The sequence below is a fragment of the Apteryx mantelli genome, unplaced genomic scaffold, assembly GCF_036417845.1.
Source record: "Apteryx mantelli isolate bAptMan1 unplaced genomic scaffold, bAptMan1.hap1 HAP1_SCAFFOLD_20, whole genome shotgun sequence".
NCBI lineage: Eukaryota > Metazoa > Chordata > Aves > Apterygiformes > Apterygidae > Apteryx > Apteryx mantelli.
Genome location: NW_027118553.1, coordinates 10,612,339 through 10,624,635, shown reverse-complemented (window position 1 = coordinate 10,624,635; position 12,297 = coordinate 10,612,339). Strand labels below are relative to the sequence as shown.

Below are 12,297 nucleotides of genomic sequence, written 5' to 3'. Positions count from 1 at the left end.
CCAAGGTGTCCTGCCTATTTAAGAGAGAGTAATCAGGGCTTCCAGAGTGGGACATTTCCGCCTTTCATAGATAGTCATCCTCTGATGAAATAAATTGCAATGCTGGAATCAGTCTCTCTGCACTCTTTAGAAAAAGGAAATAGCTGGTTCTTTTAGTCTACTTTGGGGAACATTTCCCAGGAGGAGGGAGCACAAGGGACAGGGAAAGTCAGGACTTCAGCTGGGCCCCTGCTCCTGGGCAGGAGCAGGCTTCGGGGATGGAAGGAGCTGATGGCAACCAGGCAGCACTGCCAAGAAACAGCTGTGTGCAGGAGCAGCTCTTCTGCCAAGAGCAGCAGGGCTCTGGGCACTGCCTGCTGCTGCTGACATGAGATGAGAGAAGGTAGAGAGAAGTGAAAGGCAGTGTGGAGTGGGAGGAGAGAGGAGAGCTCATTGTGGGAGAAATCTTCACAGCCTTTTGCACAGTAAGTCTCTGGCTGCAGGGCAATACTACTGTGGTTCCTGGAGGGGTCTTCTGAACCCAGTCCATCCCATGACTCTTTTTTTAAAGATTGCTCTCCCAACTCCAGTGCGGAGGATGGGGAGGCACTTCAGAGCAGGGATTCCCTGCCACACAGTCAGAGGGACAGGGCATCCTGCTCCTTTCTTCCAGGGATGGCTGCAGGGGTGTGAAGCCTGGCTGTGCACACATGTCTGCACAGACTGTACCTCAGAGCAGTGTCGCTGTGCCCCAGGGTGCTGTGTGCCCAGGGCAGTGACTCTGCTGCCTGCAAGGGTCAGCACTCATCCTGCCAGGGAGCTCCACACAATGCTGAGGGGAGAAGCTCCAGGAGGAAGGAGTGACCCCCATCAGGGCAGGTACTTTCTGCCATTGAGAAGCTGCTGTGTGGGTCAAGCCTGGGGGACATATCCGGAGGAGACTTTTCAACAGGAATGCCAAGGCAGGGGAGGGGATACCTGGAAGAGAAGGAGCTTTCATGAGTCTGTGCTTTCAGTTATTTTCTGTCTGGGTGCACTGAAATGGGATTGGATCTGTTGGGTTTAGACAGGGGATGGAGGCTCCAAAACAGGGACACTGAGAGAGGATCAGTTCTGGGAGGGATTCAGCAATTGCCTTCATCCACCCCTCAGCCTAAGGACAGAGCCAGCATCACCTTTCCAGCCTCAGCAAGGTTTCTCTCACCTGCTCCATAGCCACTGCAAACACGCAGGTGCCCCTGGGCAGAGCCCTTTGCCCAGGAGGTTTCTGCAGGGCAGAGCTGAGCACCCAGCGGGTGGGATGGGGTGTGTGAGCACTGAGAGGGGAGAGACGTGGGGACAGAGAAACAGCTCCCCACAGGGACAGCTCCAGGCAGGAGAGTCATGCTCAAAGTGTGAGAGGAAACCGTCAACTCCAAGGCCTCCTCTCCTCTCCCAGCCAGCACAGCCCTCTGCTCTCAAGGCTGTGGGGTGCAGGGCAGGAGTCATTTCCTCAGCAGCCAGACCTCCAGGAGAGGAGACACTCCTGAGTGCCCCTCTGTCCTTCCCTGTCCCTGCCTCTCTGGGCACAAATATCATGGTATTGCTCCATGTTTCCCACCTGCCCATGCTGCCCTTGTGCTTCCCCTTGGACTCTCTGTGCAGGGGGGTTTCTGATGCATTCAGACACTGACCCTGCAGGTCCTGCCATGAAGATGTGTCCTTGACAGTGAGGTGCCCAAGTGCCTCTCCAACCTGCGGGCTCCGGGCAATGCAGTGTGGGGGACCAGGAAAAAGCCAACTCTCTCGTCAGGACACCCCATCCTTAGGACATTTCGCCATTTCCCTGGTGTGTCTGGCTGGGCTGCAAGCTGCCCTCCACAAGGACACAGCTCTCCCATTCCAAATGGGTGTTATCTAGGAGCTCCATGGAGAAGCCACCTAGATCCTGAGGCCATGCTGAGACATGCTGGTGGGAGGCTGGATGTGGGCAGCTGGAAGGAACCTGATGTGTTGCTGGCTAGAAGGGGAGGGCTGAATCCTCCCTCACATACCCTCAGGAAGAGTGCTGATGGGCACTTTGCAAGTGCATTCCTCTGCTCTCTGCAGTGTCACTTCTTTTTTGGGTAACACGAGTGCAACTGTCCTCCACCTCCGAGGTGCGAGCACAGGGCAGCTGGGAAGAAGGCAGATGGACAGGCCAACTCTGCTCCCTCTGCACTCAAGCCAGAGTGAATCCTTTTGCCTCTCCAGAATCACAGCTGCTCACCCTGAGTGCAGCAGCAATGCTGAGGATTTCTACCTCCAAGAATCCTCCTCAGGTGTGACAGGGTCAGCTAAAGAAAACCAAAAATACTTAAAAGTATTCATGAACTCACAATATGTGGAACTGGGAGTGAAGGTGCTGAAACTCCCTTCAGCATTATGGATGGACGAAATCTGCCTGGAACTGGGAATATAACAGTTTAGTCACCCCTGTTCCCATGTCAGCAGTGCTGTAGGTCAGGGCTGACTCCTCTGGAGCCCATGGGCAGAAGCCCCTGCTCCTCACGTCAGACTCAGCCAGCACAAACCAGAGCTCAAGCCATGGAGCTCAAGGACGGTGCTGCTGACATGGGGAGAAGTAATGTGTTTCTGTTTGGGGGAGACTATGGGAAACTTTTGCTCAGAGAAGTCTGCCCTAACTTGTCAATGTCTCTTCTTCCTTAGACAGTTGCTCTGTGCCCAAAAGGAGCAAATGTCCAACAACAGCTCCCTCAACGAGTTCCTTCTCCTGGTATTTGCGGACATGCGGGAGCTGCAGCTCTTGCACTTCTCGCTCTTCCTGGGCATCTACCTGGCTGCCCTCCTGGGCAACGGCCTCATCATCACAGCTGTAACCTGCGACCACCACCTCCACACCCCCATGTACTTTTTCCTCCTCAACCTCTCTGTTTTGGACCTTGGCACCATCTCCATCATTGTCCCCAAATCCATGGTCAATTCCCTGTGGGATACCAGGGCCATTTCCTACTTCGGATGTGTTGTCCAGCTCTTTCTCATTATGTTTTTCCTTTTGGCTGAGTATTATCTTCTCACTGTCATGGCCTACGACCGCTTTGTTGCCATCTGCAAACCCCTGCACTATGGCACCATCATGGGTGGCAGAGCTTGTGTCAAAATGGCAGCAGCTGCCTGGGGAAGTGGTTTTCTCAGTGCTGTGCTGCACACTGCTAAAACATTTTCAATGCCACTCTGCAAAGGCAATGTCGTCGACCAGTTCTTCTGTGACGTTCCTGGGGTCCTCAAGCTCTCCTGCTCATTCTCCTACCTCAGGGTGGTTTGGGCAGTTTTAATTAGTGTTTCTTTAGGCTTTGGGTGTTTCATTTTCATTGTGCTGTCCTATGTGCAGATCTTCACTGCTGTACTGAGGATCCCCTCTGAGCAGGGCCGGCACAAAGCCTTTTCCATGTGCCTGCCTCACCTGGCCGTGGTCTCCCTGTTTTTCAGCACTGTAATATTTTCTGCCATGAAGCCCCCCTCTCTCTCCTCCCCAGCTCTGGATCTGGTGCTGGCTGTTCTGTACTCAGTGGTGCCTCCAGCAGTGAACCCTCTCATCTACAGCATGAGGAACAAGGAGCTCAAAGACGCACTGAGGAAACTGGTTCAGTAGGTACAATGTCAGCACCAATAACTCTCCCATGTGCATCTGCTCCTCATTCCCAGGGTATTTGGCAACATAGCTAGGTGTTGCTCATGTCTTTCTTTCATACTTATTTTTCTGTGTTACTTTCTCTTAAAAGAAATAAATATTTTGCTTCATGCCACTTGTCCTCAGGAATCTCTCATTTAAATCTGATTGAGAGACCATGTTGAAGCAGGAAGCCAGGCTTCCGCCTTCATCAGCAGAGATGGGAGAACCTCCGAGCCTGCTAGTCTGATCTCCTTGGATGCCTTCAGTGCAATGAGGAGAGTTTCCCTTTGCAGTGTCTCTTTTGGTGCAGACACCAAGGGAGCTCAGGGGCACAGAGTCAGGCTTTGACAAGTACAGCCATGCGCAGACCATGGGTCCCATGTCCCTTAGGAGAGCTCAGCTCCTGTGGCCACAGTCAAGCTGTGATCTCACACCCCTCTTCTGTGAGGGTGGCAGCCGGCTGTCACCATGGCCTAATCCATTCCCTCTACAGAGCTCCAACACTCCAAGGAGAGTGAGAGTGGAAAGGAGGAGACTCTGGATGAAGTCTGTTGGCCTAGTGATCCCTTACCGATCAAGGATTCATCTATTGGTGACCAGTGGCAGTGGAGCTGGTGAATGGTCTCTGAATCTCCTGCCCAAGGCTGTCCCACAGGTGACAGTGCTGATGAGAGATGCCCACGCTTCTGGAGGGGAATCGGAGCCCCCAGGAGAGCTCAGGGGATCTCCAGGAACAGTGTGCCTGGTGTGGGCAGTGAGTGGAACCTGACAAAGTGAGGGACAGTCCACGGTGGAGTACCCAGAAGGTAGAACACTAAATGCAGGTACGCATGGGGAAACAAGGGCTCTGCAGTCTCAGGAAAGGCAGTGGGGAGCCAGGAGGCGCAGGGAAGGGGCACTGGAGAGTGATTGCTGCACCCTCAGGGAAGAATCACAGGCTGGAGCCTTGCCTGAGTTATGCTGTGGACATGCCTGTGCCTGGCCCTGCACCTCTCACATCCGGACCTGTCCCTGTCCCCATCCTGCTGACCTGACTCCCAGCTCTACCTCGAACCTGCTTCAACACTACAGTCAAGAAAGCCTTAGAAAGGGATGCTGGGACCCGAGCAGCACCCAGAGAAGGTTTTAGGTGCAAAAGATGACCATATGTCCACAGCAACGCTTGCCTGACAGCCAATGTAAAGGTAAAGGAGAGCTTCAGATTTGGACCCCTACTCAGGAAACAGTGCACACAGAGTCTTAGCTGGATGAAAAAGTGAGGGCGGGCACTTGGGTCAGGTTTTACAATGCACAGTTAGGAGAGGCAGCTCCAGCTCCCTCGAGGACTGTGCTGGAGCATTTCAGGAGTGGGCTGAGGTGGGGCTGACACCACCAGGGTGGGTGGGGAGAGGGCAGCTCCCCTTTGTCACACTGGGTCTGGGTCTGAGGCTGGGTCTGGGCACAGCTTTTCCCTGTAGAGCTCCCTGAGTAGCCACTTCAGGTTATCCTCCACCTCTGCCCTGGCAGCACCACCAGAGCTCAGGGTGCCAGAGGGGAAATACGCAAGGGTGGAAGGGGGACGGGCTGCCCAGGGGGAGCACTGAGACCTTGTCTGTGCATGCAGGGATGGAGTGAGGAAAGGCAGAGCTCAGCTGGAGCTGGCAGCAGAGACCTTGGACATGAAAAGGGCTGGGGTATTAAATGTCTTTTTTGCCTCAGCTTTCCAGGGGAAGCTCTGCCTGAGGCCTCCCAGTTACGGGGCTGTTAGCAGACAGCCGTGCTGTGGGATGTGCTGGGGTGTGGTGCAGAAGAGAGGCCGTGCAAGGCTGGCCTTTTCTCCTGTGTCTGGATATGGAGACCTGCAGGAGGACGGAGCTGGCCACGGAGCACCCCACAGCTGGGGTGCGCTGCCAGTGCTGGAAAGGGGTGATGTGAGGGGCTGGTGTGGGACGATGGCCCTGGGGCAGCTTCCCCAGTGTGTCCATGCAACACAGGGAACAACCTGGGCTCTACACTCCTGCACCCTCCATGTCCTGGTGCCTTTCCCAGGAGACCTGCATTTGCCCTGCAAGCACACGGCCATGTGCTCCCACACTGCCGTTCACACACAGGAGCTGCCTGCTGGCATTTTTCCTCTCCTGCATCCTTTCCAGCTCAGCCCAGACCTTCCCTGGCTCTCCCCACCTCCCCTGCCCTCTCCCCAGCCCACCCAGCAGAGCAGCCCAGCCTGGGGGTGGCCCCACAGCAGTGCCCACTGCAGGGGACCGCAGAGCTCTGGGCACTCACCCCACAGCCCCAGCCCCTCTGAAGAGCACAGCAGGTCCTGGGGGGCAGAGAGGGGTGTCAGCCTCCACATCAGCCCCCGGGGGGGGGGGGGGCTGGGGGTCAGCAATGGCACAAGGAAATGCAGGCCACTCACTCCATGTCTCCACTGCTCTCATGACCAGGAGATCCTTAACCCTGGCTGCCTGCAGCCCCTCTGGGCAGCCCCTCTCCCCAGCACAGCACAAGAGTCCTGGCCTTGAGGCTCCTCACGCAGCTCCAGTGACAGAGCAGCCTGCCCTTAGCTGACACACACAGCAACAGGTTTTCATTTATTCCTCCCCACAAGCACACAGTTGCACCTTTGCTCTTCTCTGGAGGCGTCCCTGCTCCCCAGAGGGCCTTTCCCCAGATCAGTGTGTCCATTCTGGCCTAGACGGCCCTTCCTGCACCTCTCCTGCACCTGTGCTCCCTGCAGGGCACCGAGCTGGCGGTGCTGCTCTGCAGGGCGAGCGGGCTGTGGGGCCTCACTGTCTGTGCTGGTCAGTGCAGGCCCAGCTGGACCAGCATCACTGCACCTGACAATGCCCTCCCCAGGGTCTGTGGCCGTGGAGGATGCTTGGAGCAATCACAGGGCATTTCCAATGCCTCAGGGGTGTCATAGACCCAGCTCACTGCCTCTCCTGAGACTGAAGAGCCCTGATTTGGTCCATTCTTTGGTTTAGCCCTTTGCTTTGGGGTGGCTCCACTTGGTTTTGGGACACTCAACTCACTGCCCATCCCAGGAACATGCTGTCCCTGGAGATCCCCTGTGAAATACTGGTGGCTCCATGCTCCCTTCCAGAAGGATGGGCATCCATCACCAGCCCTCTAATAGGTGGGACAGTGCCCGGCAGACACCTCTTGACCACTCATCCTCTCCAGGGGCACTGGGCACCCACAAGTGACAGCTGAATCCAGCCCTCATTCCCTCACACATCACCCAAAAGAGCTGATGCCCCTTAGCCCATGGAAAACCCAGGCACGGCAACAGGGCCTTTTTGGGGACCATTCCCTGAGTGCATTCTTGGCTCCAGCTTGGGAAGAAGAGCCCAACCTTCAGGCACAGTACTAAGGAGATCCCCTTTTATTACAGTGATGCTACTTGGGAGGCCAGCTCTGACACAGTGATCAGCAGCTTTACAGAAGGCCTCTGGGTCAGACGGAAGGGCTTTGTGCCTCTGGAGAAGTGGGATGAATTCAAACACTTGTGTACAAACATGACTGTCACAGAAAGAATGCGCAATGCATGGGAGCTGCTGGAGATAAACTGAGAATTGCTTGTGAAGAGAGATGGGCAGCTCATTGCTGCTGAACGAGTACCAGCTGAATCAGCTTCCTCACTGCCTCCTGGAGCTCCTTGTTCCTCATGCTGTAGATGAGGGGGTTCACTGTTGGAGGCACCACCAAGTACAGAACAGCCACCACCAGATCCAGAGCTGTGGAGGTGGAAGGGGGCTTCAGGTAGGCAAACATGACAGTGCTGACAAGCAAGGAGATTACAGCCAGGTGAGGCAGGCACATGGAAAAGGCTTTGTGTCGTCCCTGCTCAGAGGGGATCCTCAGCACAGCCGTGAAGATCTCCACGTAGGACAGCACAATGAAAACAAAGCACCCAGAGACTAAAGAAGCAGTAACCACAGTAACCCCAACTTCCCTGAGGTAGGAGTCTGAGCAGGAGAGCTTGAGGATCTAGGGAATTTCACAGAAGAACTGGTCCACAGCATTGCCTTGGCAGAGTGGTAGGGAAAATGTGTTAGCAGTGTGCATCACAGAATTGAGAAAACCACTCGCCCAGGCAGCTGCTGCCGTTTTGACACAAGCTCTGCTGCCCATGAGGGTGCTGTAGTGCAGGGGTTTGCAAGTGGCAACGTAGCGGTCATAGGCCATGACTGTGAGAAGAGAATACTCTGCTGACACAAAGAAGACAAAGAAAAAGACCTGGGCAGCACATCCCAAGTAGGAAATGACCCTGGCGTTCCAGAGGGAATTGGCCATGGATTTGGGGACAATGACAGAGATGGTGCCAAGGTTGAGGAGGGAGAGGTTGAGGAGGAAGAAGTACATGGGGGTGTGCAGGTGTTGGTCACAGGCTACAGCTGCGATGATGAGGCCGTTGCCCAGGAGGGCAGCCAGGTAGATGCCCAGGAAGAGTGAGAAGTGCAAGAACTGGAGCTCCTGTGTGTCCGCAAATGCCAGCAGGAGGAACTCGGTGAAGGAGCTACCGTTGGACATCTGCTCCCTCTCGACTTTGGGGAAAAAGACAGTGGCAAGTTACAGCAGTCTTCTCTGAGCCAAACCCATTGCATTTGTAACAGAAATCCCCACATTTCTCTGTACTTTGCATTCATTCAGCACTCTGTCTGGAGCTCTGGTGCATGCTGACTGAACATGACATGCAGCGCAGGCGCCCCTGCCCATGGTCTCCAGAGGAATCAGCTTTGCTCTGTTAGAGGATGGAAATGGAGGTGTCAATCAGCCCCACATATTTGGTGGGACACCAGAAAATGGTTGCTGTTAGAGAATATCAGACTGAAGCTGTCTAGAATAAATCGCTTAGCATAACTTGCTTAGCATTAGTAGCTACATTTGCTGAAGCCTTAGGCCTCAAGCTGTGAACTTTTACTTAGATAAATAAAAGGGGGCCCCAGAGCTGGTTCAAGCTGGAGGGATAAAGAAGTTACATGGACAGTAGGAGTAGCCAACCTTGAAGATAAGAAGCAGCAGCCTGCCTAGAGACAATGAAGGGTCCCAAGGAAGAAGGGGAAGAACCCAGACCTAACTATTACTATTGGTCCAAACTATCGCTTAAGGGGTGGGGAATTTAGATTGTAAGGGTATAATTGCCCAGGGATTTCTTTGTTCGGGGTCCCTCTTCGGAGGCACCCAGCTCGAGCTGTAATTACCGCATGTGTATCATTAAATGTTATTTCTCTCCAATCTGACTTCGAACTTCTGCCTCAGCGGGAACCTAGGGTCGGACCCTGTTATGGTGGCCGGCGAGCCTGATTTTCCATAACAAAAGGAACCATGGCTAGTTTGGACCTTCCGGACTCTCAACTGTTTCTACACTGTATCTGTAAGCTTTGTTTTACTAAACAAAATCCCCATCCCCCCCATCCCGAGCTGGAGGTTCCTGAGGGGATGGAGGTGGACAGCAGCAGCCTGCTGTGCCCAAAGAAAGCACGATCCTTCCCTCTGGGAAGAGCAGCATCTCCCAAGGAGCCAGCTCTGTCCCTGCCTGATCTTGTGCTGCTCATTTGCACAGGCCTTGTGAGCCTAGAGTGCCTTGGCCACCTTCTGGTGTCACTGCAAGAGATTTGCTATGTGTCTGGGTTGAGGAGCCAAGGGAAGGCAGCGAGCAGAGCAGTGGCTGGGGAGTGTGCAAGAGGAGAGTGTCCTGCATCCATCTCTTCTTGCTGGTGCCTGGTTGTATTGAGCAGAAGAGGCAGCTCTGTGGAGCAGAGACAGTGTGCTTGTAGAGTAGCTGGCAGAGCAGAGGTCTGGCGTCAGGCTGATGCCTGCTGCAGTGCTGAGTTGATGTGACAGTGTCAGCAGCCCTTTCCAGTGCAGCTGCTCCCTCAGCTGGTCTCTGTCCCTAGAAATGCACTAGAAGTGGAAGTGGCATCCTGCTGTCATTGTGCAGGTGCTGCAGTGCAAAGGCTCCCAGCTCGGACTTGATGGTACTAAAGGAAAAGCAAGACCAATTGTTCCCTTTTGTGATTTGTGTGCAGGGTGAAGAGTGGAGCTGTGCCATGACCTGGAGAGAGTCTTGCCAGGAGATGAAAGCTGTTTGCAGAAGACTGTTCTGTACGGAGTGATAACAGGGTAATCAAGGGTTGTGAGAGTGGCCCAGGTGAGCTTCTCCTCTGTGAAGGTTTGCACTTTTCAGATCCCTTGTGTCTTGGTTCCAGATAGGGCAGCAGCAGGCACGTTGATGCCATTTTTGCTTGTGAGGTGAGCTGTATCTCTGAAGCGGGTAGGCCAAGAGCATGCCCATAGCTTTGGTGCTGATGGTGAGGTCACTTGTGCCTCAGTGCCTGATAGGCCAGTGCTGGTCATCTGGCTGCTGATTGTGGTTGTGAGGTCACTTGTGGCTCAGTGCCTGATAGGCCAGTGCTAGGTGCCTGGGTGCTGTTTGTGGTTGTGAGGTCAGTTGTGGCTCAGTTCCTGATAGGCCAGTGCCTGTCGTGTGGGTGTTGTTTGTGCTTCTGAGGTCACTTGTGCCTTAGGGCCTGATAGGCCAGTGCTGGTCACATGGCTGCTGTTTGTGACTGTGAGGTCACTTGTAGCTCAGTGCCTGCTAGGCCAGTGCTAGGCCCATGGCTGCTGTTTGTGGTTGTGAGGTCACTTGTGGCTCAGTGCCTGCTAGGCCAGTGCTAGGCCCATGGCTGCTGTTTGTGGTTGTGAGGTCAGTGGTGGCTCAGTGCCTGCTAGGCCAGTGCTAGGCCCATGGCTGCTGTTTGTGGTTGTGAGGTCACTTGTGGCTCAGTGCCTGATAGGCCAGTGCTAGGCCCATGGCTGCTGTTTGTGGTTGTGAGGTCACTTGTGGCTCAGTGCCTGATAGGCCAGTGCTAGGCCCATGGCTGCTGTTTGTGGTTGTGAGGTCACTTGTGGCTCAGTGCCTGATAGGCCAGTGCTAGGTGCCTGGGTGCTGTTTGTGGTTGTGAGGTCACTTGTGGCTCAGTGCCTGATAGGCCAGTGCTAGGCCCATGGCTGCTGTTTGTGGTTGTGAGGTCACTTGTGGCTCAGTGCCTGATAGGCCAGTGCTAGGCCCATGGCTGCTGTTTGTGGTTGTGAGGTCAGTGGTGGCTCAGTGCCTGATAGGCCAGTGCTAGGCCCATGGCTGCTGTTTGTGGTTGTGAGGTCACTTGTGGCTCAGTGCCTGATAGGCCAGTGCTAGCTGCATGGCTGCTGTTTGTGGTTGTGAGGTCACTTGTGGCTCAGTGCCTGATAGGCCAGTGCTAGGCCCATGGGTGCTGTTTGTGGTTGTGAGGTCACTTGTGGCTCAGTGCCTGATAGGCCAGTGCTAGGCGCATGGCTGCTGTTTGTGGTTGTGAGGTCACTTGTGGCTCAGTGCCTGATAGGCCAGTGCTAGGCCCATGGGTGCTGTTTGTGGTTGTGAGGTCACTTGTGGCTCAGTGCCTGCTAGGCCAGTGCTAGGCCCATGGCTGCTGTTTGTGGTTGTGAGGTCAGTTGTGTCTCAGTGCCTGATAGGCCAGTGCTAGGCCCATGGCTGCTGTTTGTCGTTGTGAGGTCACTTGTGCCTCCGTGGCTCATAGGCCAGTGCTGGTCATGTGGGTACATTTTTTTATTTTTTATTTTTGTGAGGTCACTTGTGCCCTAGTGCTTGATAGTTCAATTGTGGTCCTGTGGTTTCTGTTTGTGGTTGTGAGGTCACTTGTGCCTCAGGGACTGATGGGGGACAGGGCACAGAAAGAAGACCATCCTAGTAGTGAAACCTACTATTCTGACATCCGTGTGGTTCTACTTATGTGGAACCAACGCCTACAGGAGTTACCACCACGATGGGCCGGCACCTGCACCATTGGATGCCTGCTCCCTTTTGCCTATCAAACAAAGAAATGAACACTAGACTTTTTGCACAATCACAATCCAGTGCACAGAAATAGGGACACCTCTAACCCCATGGTGAAGCAACCTAAAAAATTCCATCAATTCATGTGGCACTGTTTCCAGGGCTGGGCTTGGCCGAGTCAGAAAAAGCTGTTGTCAATATCTCCACCACCCTTGAATTCATTCAAAATGCTACTGCAGATGCCTCACAAATCTACAAATGGAAGTGAACTCTCTCGCTCAATTAGCTGTCCAAAACCGATTGTCTTTAGATTACCTCTTGGCCATGCAGGGAAGGATGTGTGTGCTGGTGAACACCGCCTGTTGTTTTTATGCAAATAAATCAAAACAAATTGAATATGCTGTAAACGTCATTCAACAGTATGTTCATATCTTCCACTGAATAGCCAAAGAGCAGTCCCTGTCTACTAGCCTAGCAGCATCTGGTCGTGGTTGTGGTCATGGCTACCGGATCTGGCAGCATGGACCAGACGTGTTTGAATAATTTTAATGTTAATTCTGGCAGAAGGAACTCTGCTTTTCTGTTGTGTCTCCTGCATGGGTCAAATATGTTCAACTTGCCTCTCATGTGTAAGCGGGCATAAATCTAGACCAGCATAACATTGAAGGCAGGTATGCATAAAAATAAAAGGAGGGAGTGTTAAGAAAATGTCCGGGGAGCCCAAAACTGGGTGCACTAGTGTACATTTGGTCGGAGTGAGTAGTAGAGGGGGGTCATCACTTCCATGGATCTCTTGGCCATGCTCCCGTTCACACAGTCCAGGCTGCTGTTGGCCTTCCTTGCTGCC

General features: G+C 53.9%; 1 pseudogene; it reads right to left on the bottom strand.

Moving 5' to 3' along the window:
- Nucleotides 1–7,213: 7,213 nt before the first annotated feature.
- LOC136996093 (olfactory receptor 14C36-like) lies at nucleotides 7,214–8,146 on the bottom strand (annotated as a pseudogene).
- Nucleotides 8,147–12,297: the final 4,151 nt, after the last annotated feature.